This window comes from Pelophylax lessonae (assembly GCF_965119305.1).
Source record: "Pelophylax lessonae genome assembly, chromosome: 1".
NCBI classification, from domain to species: Eukaryota; Metazoa; Chordata; class Amphibia; order Anura; family Ranidae; genus Pelophylax; species Pelophylax lessonae.
Window position 1 is genome coordinate 254,763,280 of NC_138768.1, and position 16,547 is coordinate 254,779,826.

The following is a 16,547-nucleotide window of genomic DNA, read 5'->3' on the forward strand; positions in this document are numbered from 1 at the left end:
TAGAGGAACTACACTTAAAAGATGTGTCCCTAAAACATTGTTTCTCTTACGTCCTCCGACAGTCGCCGCCCACACACACACAGTCTTCACCAATGGGTATTGACCTTCGCTCCGCAGGAGTAGCTAGGCACAAGACTTGTTAGTAACAAAGGCTTTTAGCATAGACACACCCCTAGGGGCTGTCCCACTAGTCAATACCTCCCTGCACCAGCATTCCCAACTCAGTTTGATTTTGCCTAGCTCAGGAGTAGTCAGGCTTTCCTGTGCTGGAGCTTCAGTCTCAGCCTTCTACCCTTTTTTTTAAATTTTATTTCAAAGTGGTTTTCTTTGCTTTACTAGCTGTTATTTTACCAGCTCTTAGATAGGGATCTTCGGATGAAGAAACATCATGCGGAGCTGGGTATCGGACTGGCCGCCCTGGGTCTCCAGGGCTGAGGGTCAGATGGTTTCCCAGCCTGCCATCGAGCGTTCGGCTACGGTTCGCCTTGGCGCTATGAACGACCCATCCCTGCTCGCTGCAGGGATGCAGCCTGTGAGGTGGCTACCTCACTTGGACGCCTTCTGCGGTTTTGTGCTGCGGTGTCCTGCGTCCCGACTACGGCACTCCCTGTCATATTAGGACAGCGGTTTTTCGTTTGTGACGGCTCCCCACGCCATCCGGTAAGGTAAGCACCTTTCTATGTGGGGACCTCTGTCTGGGGTGTCAGTCTATGGCTGTGTGTTTCCCCTCATGTCTGTGTATGCGGGCTCCCTGATGTGATCCCTGTGGGGGTAAAAATTTTTATTCACTACTATGTGGTGGGGACCCCTCTCCCTCTCTCCTGTGTCACCTTTTAGGTGCTGTGAGTGCAGACATGTGTATGCGGCGACCGCTACGGCCGAGCGTCGCGCAGTCCGCCATTTTTTGTTTACTGTGGGCTAATGTGGCTTCTCCCTGGGCTTTGTACAGGGTTGCAGTGCGGTGTGCTCCTTTCTCGCCAATCGGGCCATTTTGCGTGTGGCATGCTCGCTCGATCCGAGCACATGTCGGCGGCCATTTTCTTGTAGCCTCCATTCACTTCTGCCGGGCAGCCATTTTCCCTGAGCCTACTATGTTCTATAGTTCAGCCTTCCTCGCCTCACTTCCTCTTTCTCTGGACAGCGATCGGTGGCAGCAGTCTGCGGGTGCTTTCTCCAGGTTTCTCTGTGCTATCCTTCCTAACTCAGTGTTTTTTTCTGTCCCTGTGGGGGTCGGTGCATACAGTGAGTATTGCGGTGGGCTGCGCTTGCCGCGGTCTTTAAGGGGCCAGTGCCTTTTTTTCCCCAAATCTTGTTTGGCATGGATTCCCAGGATAGCAAGTTCCCCCCAGCCCTGGTGGGGGACCAGGGGTCTGCTGCACCCCCCGCGGGGTCTGATTTGGCCGCTGTAGTGGCATCTTTGGTGTCGCAGGTGCTGATGGCTGAACGTTCTGCAAAAAAGAGGGCCAGGTTTTCTATCTCCTCTGATTCAGATGGCGATGTGGCTGCTTTGGCTGGCGTGCCCTTTTCAGGGTCTCGCTCATCTCTGGACCTTTTGGGGTCTGAGGGGGAGGTGGAAGGGGTCGATACTTCTCCCCCTGGCTCGCCTGAAGAGCTTGTGCTCATGGATGAGCTGATCTCTTCTATCAAAGACACGCTGCACCTGGAGGATGAGCCCACTCCTTCGGCGCAGGTTTTCCCCTGCCCTGCTGAATTTCATCACACTGTGAATGAGCAATGGCGCACTTAGAAGAAGCCCTTTACGGTGCCAGTCGGTTTAAACTGCTTTATCCTTTTGCGCCTTCCACTGAAGAGCGCTGGTGCGTGGCGCCCCAGGTGGATCACGCTGTGGCCGTTTTGAACAAGGCTACCCTGGTTCCCACTGAGGATACCCCGGTTTTCCGGGATCCTACGGACAGGAGGTGGGAGTCTCTTGCCCGCCACGCGTATATGGTGGCGGGCTCTATGCTCAAACCTATTTTCGCTTCTGTCATGGCGGCTCAGGCGGTGGCAGACTGGACTAAGGTGCTCAGACGCACCCTTGTGGCTGATTCTGCCCCACCGGCTACGCTGGATATGGTGGACCAGATTCATCAGGGGGTCATGTATTTGTGCGATGCGGCCTTAAATGAGGCCCCTTTAGCTGTACGCCTGTCTAGTGTCGCGGTGCTTAACCGTCGACTGATTTGGCTGAAGAGTTGGTCGGCTGACCAATCGTCTCGCAAGACGGTGGCGGATTTTCCCTATGCTGGGTCTCGCCTTTTTGGCGAGGCTTTGGATACTCTGGTAAAAGGAGTCACTGGGGGCAAGAGTACTCTGTTGCCCCAGAATCCGAAGAACAAGTCCTTTCGTGGCAAGAGGGGCTCCACTTTTAGGCCCTCTCAGGGGTCCTTTCGTGCCTTTAGGTCGCAGTCCAAGGGCAAACCCTTCAAAGGCCAAGGTGGCCAGAAGAAGCCCTGGGCGGGTAAGCAGAAGTCCGGACAAGTCGGCTCTGCGCCCCATTCCGCGTCCGCCTGAAGGGACGCCCTCACCCGTATCTGGGGTGGGGGGGGGGCGTTTGCGCGGATTCCTCCAGCCTTGGCTGTTCCGCATTCAGGGCAGATGGGTTCAGGAAATCGTTCGATCAGGTTACAAGATCGAATTCCTTTCTCGGCCGGCAGGCAAATTTTTTCCTTCAAATCTTCAACTGCCTCCGGGACGTGTGCGGGATCTTCTGGCCCAGGGGGTGGTGGTTCCGGTGCCTCATCGGGACAGGTTTCGGGGGTTTTACTCCAATCTGTTCACTGTGCCCAGAAAGGAGGGCAAGGTACGTCCGATCCTGGACTTAAAAGCTCTGAACCGCTTTGTGCGTGTTCGGAAGTTTCGCATGGAATCTCTGCGCTCAGTGGTGGCTGCCCTGAGTCCGGGAGAATTCATGGCCTCCATCGACTTGAAGGATGCGTATCTACACATCCCCATTTTCGAAGGTCACCAGAGGTACCTTCGGTTCGCCATTGCGGAGGACCATTACCAGTTCGTGGCGTTACCTTTCGGTCTCGCTTCGGCTCCGCGGGTTTTTACCAAGGTTCTGGCGCCTGTTCTGGCCCTCTTGCGGGCCCAGGGCATTGCGGTTTTGGGATATCTGGACGATCTCCTGTTAAGATCGAGTGCCAGTCAGAGCCTGCTGAGCGACCTGTCCACTACGGTACAGACACTTCAGGAGTTCGGTTGGACCATCAACGTCCTGAAGTCGACACTGTCCCCTTCGGTTCGCCTTCCCTACCTGGGGATGGTTCTGGACTCTGCTCAGGCAAAGATCTTCCTGCCGGAGGACAAGCTCCGGACGCTTCAGGACGCAGTCAGGTCCCTCAGGGACAACCGATCCTCGTCACTCAGGACCTGTATGAGGTGCCTGGGGTTAATGGTCTCGGCTTTCGAGGCGATCCCCTTTGCTCAGTTTCACACGCGGTGTCTCCAAGCGGAGATTCTTGCCAAGTGGGACGGGCGACCTCAGTCTCTGGATCTGTGGGTCTCGCTGAGCCGCCGCACCAGAAGGGACCTTCTGTGGTGGCTCCAGTCCCCGGCGGTGTCGGGGGGCAAGTCTTTTCGTCCGTTACTGGACGGTGGTCACCACGGATGCCAGTCTGTCGGGCTGGGGTGGTGTTCTGGGCAACCTGTCTGCCCAGGGAACTTGGTCAGAGGAGGAATCCTCCCTTCCGATCAACATCCTGGAATTGAGAGCGATAAAGCGTTGCCTTCTCCAGTGGTCGGTACGACTTCAGGGCTGTCCGGTTCGGGTTCAGACGGACAATGCCACCGCGGTGGCCTACATCAACCACCAAGGGGGCACCAGGAGTGCCCAAGCGGCCTGGGAAGTGACCGACATTCTGTCTTGGGCCGAGACTCACGTCCCGGCGATAACGGTAGTACACATACCGGGGGTGGAAAACTGGCGGGCAGATTATCTGAGCCGCCAGACCCTGGACCAGGGGGAATGGTCCTTGCACCCGGATGTCTTCCAGATGTTGTGCGCGAGGTGGGGGTCACCAGATGTGGACCTGTTCGCGTCTCGACTAAACAACAAGGTGGAAAGGTTCGTGGCAAGGACGCGCGATCCTCGGGCAGACGCCTCGGACGCGTTAGTGGCGCCTTGGCATCAGTATCGTCTGATGTATGCCTTTCCTCCAATTCATTTGCTGTCCAGGCTCCTTCGCAGGTTGGCCTCGGAGCCGCACACGGTGATTCTGGTGGCACCGGACTGGCCTCGCCGGTCTTTGTACGCAGACATCGTTCATCTGGCAGTCGATCCTCCGTGGCGCCTGCCAATCCGGGAAGACCTTCTGTCTCAAGGGCCGATCTTCCATCCTGCTTTACAGTCGCTGGCTTTAACGGCCTGGCTGTTGAAAGCCAGGTCCTGAGGGACAAGGGTCTCTCCCCTGGGGTCATTCCTACTCTGATCAAGGCTAGAAAAGCCTCGTCTGGAAAAATTTATTACCGTACTTGGAAAGCGTACTTTGCCTGGTGTGAGTCCAGGGGGTTTTCCCCTCGCTCATACTCTGTGTCGAGAGTGCTGGCTTTCCTCCAAACTGGGGTGGACCAGCGTTTGGCGCTGGCCACGATAAAAGGCCAGGTTTCTGCACTGGCTGTTCTTTTTCAGCGCCCTGTGTCGTCTCATTCCTTAATTCGTACCTTTGTTCAAGGGGTGCGTCATTTGGCCCCTCCTCGGAGGGAGCCCTTGCCTCCGTGGGACTTGAACTTGGTGCTGTCCGTGTTACAGCGCGCTCCCTTTGAAAAGATCAGGGAGATCTCGTTACCTCTGCTGTCTAAAAAGGTTGCCTTTTTGGTGGCGATCACTTCGGCTCGCAGAGTGTCGGAGCTGTCCTGCCGCTCTCCCTATTTGGTGGTTCACAAGGATAAGGTGGTCTTGCGACCTAACCTGTCCTTCCTTCCTAAGGTGATCTCTGATTTTCACCTTAATGAGGACATTGTCTTGCCTTTGCTCTGTGCCAAGCCCAAGCATCCCAAGGAGGTTGCCTTGCATTCCTTGGATGTTGTCAGGGCGATCAGGGTTTACCTGTCGTCCACTAAGTCTTTTCGCAAGTCGGATTCCCTCTTTGTCCGCCCTTCCCTGTTAAGGCGCACTCTACCAGATCTCTGAGTGCGTCTTGGGCCTTTCCGGCATCAGGCCTCCGTGGCCCAGGTGTGTAAGGCGGCGACTTGGTCGTCCGTGCACACCTTCTCCAAGTTTTATAAGGTGGATGTTCAGGCATCAGCCGATGCCTCCTTTGGCCGCAAAGTTCTCATTGCGGCAGTGCCATAGGATCCCTTGTTTATGGGTCTTTGGCTGTTGGAGTGTTTTGCCCCTGGGTTACTTGTTTTCCTGGGTTGTTGCTCCTGTTGAGCACGTTCCTGTTGCCCAGCTGGTTCTCTTACTGTGTGTAAGGTTCCTTTCTCTGATGTGGGTACTGCGTTGCTCTTTCTGTGGCTGCGTCTCCCACCCCTCATGTCTACACTGCTTTGGGACATCCCATTGGTGAAGACTGTGTGTGTGGGCGGCGACTGTCGGAGGACGTAAGAGAAAACGGAATTTTTGTAAAATCTTACCGTAAAATTCCTTTCTCTGAGTCCTCCGACAGTCGCCGCCCCCCGCCCCTCTTTTGGGGTCTTGTGTACTCTTACTGCTATGCTACCAAACTGAGTTGGGAATGCTGGTGCAGGGAGGTATTGACTAGTGGGACAGCCCCTAGGGGTGTGTCTATGCTAAAAGCCTTTGTTACTAACAAGTCTTGTGCCTAGCTACTCCTGCGGAGCGAAGGTCAATACCCATTGGTGAAGACTGTGTGTGTGGGCGGCGACTGTCGGAGGACTCAGTGAAAGGAATTTTACGGTAAGATTTTACAAAAATTCAGTTTTCTCATGCATTCTAAAAGTGGCGAAGAATGCGCCAAATTCATGTATCTTTCTAGAAATTGTACTTGAATTTAGCTCGTGCTGCCCCACTTTTAGAGCGCACGTAGGACACGTTCACAAAGGAGAGTTAGATTTTCTCTCTGTACACCAAAAGTAAGTTGGTCCTAATTAACTCCATTTTTTCATTTGGCATGTTCGGTGTGACATTATGTAAAAGCGTTGCATTTTAGATCTCAATTTGGTGCACAAGTCCCTGCCAGAACCAAAAGTGTTGCAAATGCTTCATGCATTACCTAGTTCTGGACTGCCCACTGCACATTTACTGTGGCAGGGCAGCCCTCCTGCGCAAAATGACGTACCTGTACATAACTTCCTGCACTGGGTCTGGGGCGCACGTGTTCGCCGTCAGCAACTCGCTCTTGCTGTGATTGGACACAGCAGGAGCCAATCAGCGTGTCCGGCGGACCTGATGTTCGCCGGAACCCTGCGATCGGTTGTGAGAGAGGCAGAACGGCGTCCTGCCTATGTATACAAGGCATATCCCCGTTCTGTGAGTCAAAGCATCCCCCCTACAGTTAGAAAGCACTCCCAGGGAACTCATTTAACCCTTTGATGTTAACCCCTTCCCTGCCAGTGTCAGTACAGTGAGTGCATTTTCTCTATCATTCATTGACGAGCACAGCTCAATATCTTCTTTGACTGATGGGTTATGCTACCCCCTACAGGAGTAGGACACTAGGCAGGAAAAAAATGACTACGCCTATAGGGGAGTCCTATGAGGTATACTCCCACTTCCTGCTATAGGATCTTTTTTTTTTTCAGTTTTTTTTTTCTTCTGCCTAGTCAGGAGTAAGGACCTATTTCCTTGCTGGGATCTATGGTTCTGGCGTTTTTTTTTTTCTTCCATTTTTAAACGGGACTTTTTTCCTTTTGTGGTTTTCTTTCTACAATCGCATCTGTTCCAGCGAGCACTACATTCAAATGCTGGACTGGGTGACGCACTGGATATCCTAGATCCTTACGGTCTCCCCAGTCTGGCCAGCAAGCGCTTGCAGCCCGCAGCTCTGTGCTAAGTCGGCTGCGACATAGCCCCACTGGACGGGGGCTGGCCGGTGAGTGAAACACCTCGCGAAGACCCACACGACATAGTCGTGGCCTGAGTCGCAATTGTCAGTTAAAGTTAAAACGCAGTGCTGTACCGCAAAAAAAGGCCTGGTCAAAGAGTAAACCTTCCGGGGGTGAAGTGGTTAAGAGGGCTTAACAGCAGAAAAGTTGCACAGGAGTGTTTTTGAATTCTCGCCGTGGGGTATTACAGATATGCATACAACATGCACACACCATTCAATCTTCTTGGCATGTGAGCATTGACAATGGTTGGTATGCTATAGAGGCATACACTAAAATCCCTTAGTTTGGGTTATAGCGGCTTCATGATCTATGTAGTCAAGCGATTGCAGAAAGAAGATTAGTACTTGTGTAGCGGGGTTAAACATGCCTAAAGACACTGTTTGATATGTGGGAAGGAACTAGGCTCCCTCTAGTGGTAGCTGCATGGAATTTCCCGGGCTGTGACTTCCTTTTCACAAGATGAAGAAACTACATCTCCCAGGCTGCTTTGCAAGATCCAGGAACTAGGCTCCCTCTAGTGGTAGCTGCATGGAATTTCCCGGGCTGTGACTTCCTTTTCACAAGATGAAGAAACTACATCTCCCAGGCTGCTTTGCAAGATCCAGGGTGCACGGCTGCACCGCACGGCACTATGGGGGAGGTTATTTAAAGGAAGAGAGAAGCGCGCGAAGGGGGGGCCTTTCTGCGCTGGACTCTGAGGAACCAGCGAGCGAGAGTGAAGGACTGACACTGGATATTGGGCCAGAGCCTTTTAGCCTGGAGGGACGACGTGGAACCGTCCCATCTCAAGCACGAGGCATATTCCTGGAGGTCATACTGCTGTTTGCCGAGACCGGAAGTCATCCGCCAGAAGGACCCCGCGCGGCTGGCATATAGCCAAAGGACTGAGACCGCAGTGGAAGCGCGCGAAGGAGAAACTTCTGTTGGTGAGAGGGCACATGCCCAATAACTGACTTTATCTGCTGAAGAGACAGTTTTATCTACAGATAGCGGTAGCGCAGCAGGAGGTGATAAAACCCCCGGGGTTTATCACCATACTCTCTCAGGAGACTCATAGACAAACAATAAGGTCTGTAAAGGAGTCGCCAGAGGCTTATCTCTCTCGCAGAAGTTATTGCTCAGTTACGCAGACACCCTGCGGTGACAACTAACAGCTCGTTGTTTTCTCTCTCTTGATCTTTATTCCTAATCTGGATTACAAATGAGCTCTATTCAATAACCTTGCTAGCGAAGATCAACAAGAAAGAAGAGAACTCTGGGGGAGGGACTCAGATAGGCCCACCTACCTGGTACTGTGTCTAGCCTTAATGCAGGAGGAGTGTGGGGGTATTCTTTTACCTTTTTAAAGCTGTTTTAAATAACCTTTTATGGACTTGTATTGTATTGTATTGTATCTCCCCTATTCAATTTGATATATAGTAAACTAAGTTTGGTTAATTACAATCTTGTGCGTTGTTCCATTGTGTCACCCAGAAGGACTACTATTCAAGAAGGTAACAAGGTATTGTTGCATAGTGAAGTATTGTATTCCAACCTGTGTATCTATTTGATAGTCCAGTCCTATTCTGGGTCAGTTGTGCCTGAGGAGGGATCGAGCCAATTTGATTGGGTTGTTAGGCAGGGTGTAGACCCAATAATATAATCAGCAGCTCCTGCGGGGGTGGTGCTACACGTGGGGGCTCGTCCGGGATTTCTACAGTCCTGCAATACAACCCTCTCAGCCATAGAATCCCCTCCCACGCAGAAATGGATCCTGTCGCTGCTGCTGAGTGGTGCAAGGAAGAGAATGTCATAGTGGAAAATGGCCTGGTGGTTGAAATCAAGGGAGAAGCCTGGACTGAAGAAAAGCTCCTCCCTGTTTTGAGGGCACTATCCACAGACAGGAAATTTTGGGTGATTGACATGAAAACTGACACCACTGTCCCACACACGTATGCACTGTGTGAGTGGAGGAAGGGGGTCCCTGATTATTTCAACGGAAACAGTGTAAAAACTACTGACCAAACAGAACTTTTCCTGATACATCCAGGAGTTCCTATTGCGGGTCCCTCATCCACCACCCCTGGGGTATCCAGCCAAGAAAAAGGTGTCCAAGAAGGGCATCCTGAGTCATCACCTTTGTCGACTTTTAGCTCAGAACTGTGTGCTGTTCTTGGGGAGATTGTGGCAAAATGTAGTAGGGACTCCTCGAGCTATTTGATGACTGGATATAGGAAGCTCCGGACATTCTCTGGGAAACAGCCTGTGCCTTCAGCAGAAGATGGGTTCGAAGAGTGGTTAGATACCGCCACTCAGGCTTTGGAGGAATGGGAGGTACCAGAACAGCACAAGAAGCAGAGAATCACAGAGAGTTTAAGGGGACCTGCATTAGAGGCTGTACGTAATCTAAAGCTTAGCAAGAAGAACTGCACTGCACAGGATTATTTGGACATTCTGCAAGATGTGTTTGGTCGGACGGAGAACGCGGCTGAACTTCTCTACCAGTTGGACCACTGTTATCAAGAAGAGGGGGAGAAGTTGTCCGAATTCATTAAACGTCTGGATAGGATTATCCACCAGATTCTGTTAAAGAAAGGAATAGACCACCGGAAAATAGATGAGACTCGTGCACGACAGGTTCTGAAAGGGGCTCAACCTTTAGATCCCATTGCCATACTGTTACGAACTCGTCGAGATGGCGGCATTCTAGAATACCCCGATCTGATTCGAATGGTCAGAGAGGAAGAGGTTATGTTGGACAACAAGAAGAAAAGTCGGCAGTTTGACTCAACTGCCCGGGTTGGAGTGATAAGTGTGGAAGAGGGTGACTCTCAAGTTGAACTCCTAAAGACCCAAGTGTCTCAGTTGATAGAAATGGTGTCCATCCTGACTGGTCAGGTATCCACTCTACCCAAGGGGAGTATATCGGAGAGGCCAGATGAACCTGTTAGTCTCAGCACAGATCCAGAGCCACGGCCTGCAAGATTGTTAACTTGTTTCAACTGCGGGGGAGTTGGGCATGTTAGAAGGGTATGTCCCAGCTCAGGAAATGCTGCCACGAAACCTCGCGAGCCAGCGGGAAACTTCAGAGGACACCGGTGAAGGAGTCAACCGGGTGTCCGCCAGTCTTAAGGGACTCCAGAAGTGGTGCAGGATCAGGGAAACTGAGTCAGGGGGTCAGACCCAAATATAATACCCCCAGTTCTAGACTCCGGGTTACTGAGGGAAGGAAAGTCAATGCACACCGGGTTCAGCGGGGGCCCAGATCAAGGAAGAAAAAGGAGAAGAGGGCCAGGGTACAGAGAACTGAATCAGACAACCAGGCTACATCAAGAGAATTCCCAACTGTGGTCTCGGTTCAGGTGGAAGGAATTTACACAAGAGCCCTCCTTGACACAGGGGCCCAGGTGACTCTTTTGTATAGAGACTTCTATGATAAATATCTTACCCATCTACCTTTGCAGAAGTTGGAAGATCTGGAGATATGGGGTATTGGGACCCAAAGTTTTCCCTATGACGGGTATCTGCCAATCAAGTTGACCTTTGATCCATCAGTGGCTGGTGAAGCGGAAACCTTCGACACCTTAGCGGTGGTCTGTCCTCGTCCACCAGGGGCCAACAAAAGCTCTCTCATCGTAGGAACAAACACTGACCTGGTAAGGCGCCTTCTGATACAACTGGTCCAGGGACAAGATGCTCAGGCGCCAAGGATCCATCCCATGCTACGGCAGGCCTACCAACGATTAGTGTTGGAGCAAGAGACCCCCGCAGAAGGAGTTGGACAACTCTGGAAGCTGGATAGAGCAGAAAAGGTCTTACAGCCAGGAGAGGTGGCCTGTTTTAAGGCTTCTGTTAAACTCACATGGCAACAGCCGGGTCCCTTCATTATCTTTGAATCAGGTCAAAAGGAGAGACAGAGAGGGATAGAAGTGATCCCTGAGGTGATCCCTTTGAAGGTGTTACAGGAAAACCGTGGAAGGGTTTTAGTGAGTGTCAGAAACACCTCTATTACACCAGTGAAGGTACCGGCCAGAGTGCTCCTGGGCCAAGTCAACCCGGCTACCCCAGTTGCCCCCATTGATTTCAAAGAAAAGGAACAGGGTGAAGCGGTTATAGAGGAGCTTTGCTCTGGAAACGCTGCCCTCCCGCCGGAATGGGTGAAGAGGGCCAAGGCACAACTTGCTCGATGTAGGGAAACATTCTCTAAGGACGAGTTTGACGTGGGATGTGCCAGGAGCGCTACTCATAAGATCCGCCTGAGTGAGGACAAGCCTTTCAGGGAGAGAGTCCGGCGAGTCCCCTTAGGTGACTTAGAAGATCTACGTCAACAGCTGGCAGAGCTCAAAAAGATCGGGATTATCCGAGAATCCAGGAGCCCGTATGCTTCCCCGATAGTGGTAGTCCGGAAGAAAAATGGATCTTTGAGGCTTTGTATCGACTACCGAACGCTGAACAGAAGAACCATCCCAGACCAGTATACCACTCCTCGAATCGAAGATGCCCTACAGAGTCTGTCAGGGGCGAAGTGGTTCAGTGTGATGGACTTAAAGAGTGGGTATTATCAGATCCCCATGCACCCTGAAGATCGGGAGAAAACAGCCTTCATCACCCCTGTGGGGTTCTTTGAGTTCAATCGCATGCCTCAGGGGTTGTCCGGGGCCCCTGCTACCTTCCAAAGGCTGATGGAGAGGACCGTTGGAGATATGAATTTGATAGAGGTACTGGTATACTTGGATGATGTTATCGTGTTTGGCAGAACTTTAGAAGAACATGAGGAGAGGTTGGAAAAGGTCTTGAAGAGGCTACATGAAGAAGGTCTGAAACTTTCTCCTGAGAAGTGCCAATTCTATCAGTCCTCGGTCCATTACCTGGGCCATATCGTGTCTGAAGAAGGGGTGGCCACTGACCCGGACAAGCTGGATGCTGTTGCTTCCTGGCCGAGACCCACAAATGTGACCGAACTCCGGTCATTCTTGGGCTTTTGCTCCTATTACAGGAGGTTTGTGGAGGGGTTCGCCCAGATTGCCCGACCCCTAAATGAGCTCCTGAAGAATGAAGAAGATGATGTCCCTGAGTTGGTAAAGCCGGCGAAGTCCACCATAGGCCCCCGGAAGGCTAAGGAATCCATCCAGGATCAGTGGACCCCGGAATGCGAAGGGGCCTTTGTCCAGCTGAAGGAAACCCTAACCACTGCCCCTGTGTTGGCCTATGCGGACCCCACAAAACCATATGAACTGCATGTTGATGCCAGCCGAGATGGGCTGGGGGGGGTACTTTATCAGGAGCATGAGGGTCATCTGCGACCTGTTGCCTATGTGAGCAGAAGCCTATTGCCTGCTGAAAGGAATTATCCTACTCACAAACTTGAATTCTTGGCCTTGAAGTGGGCAGTGGTTGACAAATTGAAAGACTACCTGTACGGAGCTGAATTCATTGTCAAGACAGATAATAATCCCCTCACCTATCTGTTGACTACGGCCAAGCTGGATGCAACAGGACATCGATGGTTGGCTGCCCTCTCTAGCTTCAATTTTAGCCTGAAGTATCGGCCAGGAATCGGAAATAGGGATGCAGATGCCCTATCCAGAAGGTTGCATGTTCCACAGGAACCTGCGGAAGAATGGACTCATTTGGCTCCAGAAGGGGTGCGTGCCCTATATCAGGGAACTGAATTTCGATCCCGAGGAGGGTCAAGAGCAGAAGAGATTGGGGTTTCGGCTATCGGAGTACCCAAATGCTACTGCCAGGTGACCCAAGTTGAAGGGGAGGGTTTGCCCCGGCTGTCCAAAAGGGACTTGCGGAAGGAGCAGTTGGAAGACCCTTTGGGAAAACTTCTCTTGGAAGCTCTGGAGATCCAGAGCCCTGAGTTGCTTCTAACTGACTCCCCTCAGGGGGCCCGTCTGTTGCATAGAGAGTGGACCCGGTTACAGATCAGAGAAGGAGTGGCCTACCGGAGAGGTCCATCTGAAGATCTGGAGGAGAAGTGGCAACTGTTCTTACCAGCTAAATACAGAGAGGGAGTTCTGGCCGCTCTTCATGATAATCATGGCCATCTGGGGCCCGAAAGAACCTTTCAGCTTGTCAGGGACAGGTTCTACTGGCCTTGTATGAGGGCCGAAGTTGAAGGATACTGTCATTCTTGTGTCCGGTGTATACAGAGGAAGACTCTGCCACGTCAAGCAGCCCCAATGGGCCATCTACAAAGTCAGGGACCCATGGAGCTGGTGTGCATTGATTTCCTTTGCTTAGAGCCTGATCTGAGTGGCCAGGGGAATGTCCTTGTGGTAACAGACCATTTTACCAGATATGCTCAAGCATTCCCAACAAGGGATCAGAAGGCCTCAACGGTAGCCAAAGTTCTTGTAGAGAAGTTCTTTGTACATTATGGGTTACCACAACGCCTCCATTCTGATCAGGGAAGGGACTTTGAAAGCAGACTGATCAAGAGACTGTTAGATATGTTAGGCATTCAAAAGACTAGAACCACTCCCTACCATCCACAGGGGGATGCCCAGCCTGAACGATTTAACAGGACTCTTTTGGATATGTTGGGGACTTTGAGCTCAGAGAAGAAACAGCATTGGGGCAAGCACGTAGCTGCCATTGTGCATGCCTACAACAGCACTGTCAGTGATGCTACTGGATATTCCCCTTATCGGCTGATGTTTGGAAGGGAGGCTCGGTTGCCAGTGGATTTGGCCTTTGGCATTTCGCCTGATCATACCTCTTCAGCATCGCATAGAGGATATGTGGACCGACTGCGGAAGAGTTTGAAAGCGGCCTATGACAAGGCTCAGGCCACATCTGATCAACGTGGACTGCGGAATAAAAAAAATTTCGACCTAAAAGTTCGGATCCATGACCTGCAACCAGGGGACAGGGTTTTGTTGAGAAACTTGGGTGTCCCAGGAAAACACAAGTTGGCAGACCGCTGGAAGTCCCAACCTTATGTTATCTGCAAGCAACTGCCAAACCTTCCTGTGTACCAAATTCGGCCTGAAGGAAGTGTGGGTCCATTGAAGGCTTGGCATCGGAACCATTTGCTGCCTCTCTCTGAAGCGGTTCGTATGCCCCCTGTGGAAGACTTGTCAGAGGCCCCTTCGACTTCTCGCCGGTCCAGACCAGTTACCAGATCTCAGACGACGCTCCCAGATGAGGGAGAGGGAAGTTCTCCATCTGAAGATTTGGAAGATGAAGAGGAGGTACCCGACTGGTTGTGGTCATCTCAGTTGCCAGAACCCACACCTGCCTCCCTGTCTTCATCTGACTTGGCTGATAGAGGAGCCCTTCGGGCAGAAGCCCCTGAATTCATACCCTTTCATATGCTTCCAGAAGAAGCAGCTGAGGATGAAGATCCTGAGGAGGAGGTTGCACCCTTCTCTGAAGAAGAACTGACCTCTCTTGAACCATCAGGTTCCTCTGTGTTGGAACATGAGGAGGGGGACATTGAAGAATCCTCAGAAGTGCCTGATCCTAGCACCTCTGAGAGCATGCCTCCACGGGAACAGAGGGAAAGGAGAGTCATTCACCCACCTAAGAGACTGACCTATGATCAATTGGGTGAATGTTCGGAAGAAGCTGTTTTTACCTCCAAAAGATCTCCTGACCAGCCTAGTTCCTCCACTGTAGATTTGGTGGGGGACAACCCTAGCTCACCCCCAGGCACAACTGTACAAGCCACCCAAGTTTTGGGGGGTCTGTGAGAGATCATGAGAACAAAGTATTGAAGTAGAAAACGTTTGCATTTAAGTTTGTACATAAGGATATTGGGTTTGGCCATTATAATAAGCACAGTTTTTGATGTTCACAATTTGGTTTACTTTGTGAGTTAATGTTTGCGCACATTTTGTTGCTCTGACCTCACTATATGTTTTTTTCTCTTTCTCACCTTTTGATGTTTTTTTTTCAACACAAACTTTAAGATGTAAGTGTTTAAGAAATTGCAAAGGCACATGTGCTTTTTAAAGGAGCACTATATAAAAGCACTAGAAATCAGCACTATATTAACACTGTAGAAATCACTTATTTGTTTATTAATTGCACTTTATCGTTTTACTGTTGCACTGCTATTAGAATACAAAATTGGATGTATTCAGATTGACTTATTTCAGCAAAATGTTAATGTTTTTGTTGTATAATGCCAACCTATGCACTAGGGTACATACTGTTGACCTCTTTGGGGACCAAAGTTTCTCAAGTGGGGGGAGTGTGTAGCGGGGTTAAACATGCCTAAAGACACTGTTTGATATGTGGGAAGGAACTAGGCTCCCTCTAGTGGTAGCTGCATGGAATTTCCCGGGCTGTGACTTCCTTTTCACAAGATGAAGAAACTACATCTCCCAGGCTGCTTTGCAAGATCCAGGAACTAGGCTCCCTCTAGTGGTAGCTGCATGGAATTTCCCGGGCTGTGACTTCCTTTTCACAAGATGAAGAAACTACATCTCCCAGGCTGCTTTGCAAGATCCAGGGTGCACGGCTGCACCGCACGGCACTATGGGGGAGGTTATTTAAAGGAAGAGAGAAGCGCGCGAAGGGGGGGCCTTTCTGCGCTGGACTCTGAGGAACCAGCGAGCGAGAGTGAAGGACTGACACTGGATATTGGGCCAGAGCCTTTTAGCCTGGAGGGACGACGTGGAACCGTCCCATCTCAAGCACGAGGCATATTCCTGGAGGTCATACTGCTGTTTGCCGAGACCGGAAGTCATCCGCCAGAAGGACCCCGCGCGGCTGGCATATAGCCAAAGGACTGAGACCGCAGTGGAAGCGCGCGAAGGAGAAACTTCTGTTGGTGAGAGGGCACATGCCCAATAACTGACTTTATCTGCTGAAGAGACAGTTTTATCTACAGATAGCGGTAGCGCAGCAGGAGGTGATAAAACCCCGGGGGTTTATCACCATACTCTCTCAGGAGACTCATAGACAAACAATAAGGTCTGTAAAGGAGTCGCCAGAGGCTTATCTCTCTCGCAGAAGTTATTGCTCAGTTACGCAGACACCCTGCGGTGACAACTAACAGCTCGTTGTTTTCTCTCTCTTGATCTTTATTCCTAATCTGGATTACAAATGAGCTCTATTCAATAACCTTGCTAGCGAAGATCAACAAGAAAGAAGAGAACTCTGGGGGAGGGACTCAGATAGGCCCACCTACCTGGTACTGTGTCTAGCCTTAATGCAGGAGGAGTGTGGGGGTATTCTTTTACCTTTTTAAAGCTGTTTTAAATAACCTTTTATGGACTTGTATTGTATTGTATTGTATCTCCCCTATTCAATTTGATATATAGTAAACTAAGTTTGGTTAATTACAATCTTGTGCGTTGTTCCATTGTGTCACCCAGAAGGACTACTATTCAAGAAGGTAACAAGGTATTGTTGCATAGTGAAGTATTGTATTCCAACCTGTGTATCTATTTGATAGTCCAGTCCTATTCTGGGTCAGTTGTGCCTGAGGAGGGATCGAGCCAATTTGATTGGGTTGTTAGGCAGGGTGTAGACCCAATAATATAATCAGCAGCTCCTGCGGGGGTGGTGCTACACTTGCTTTGGAGATCTTCATG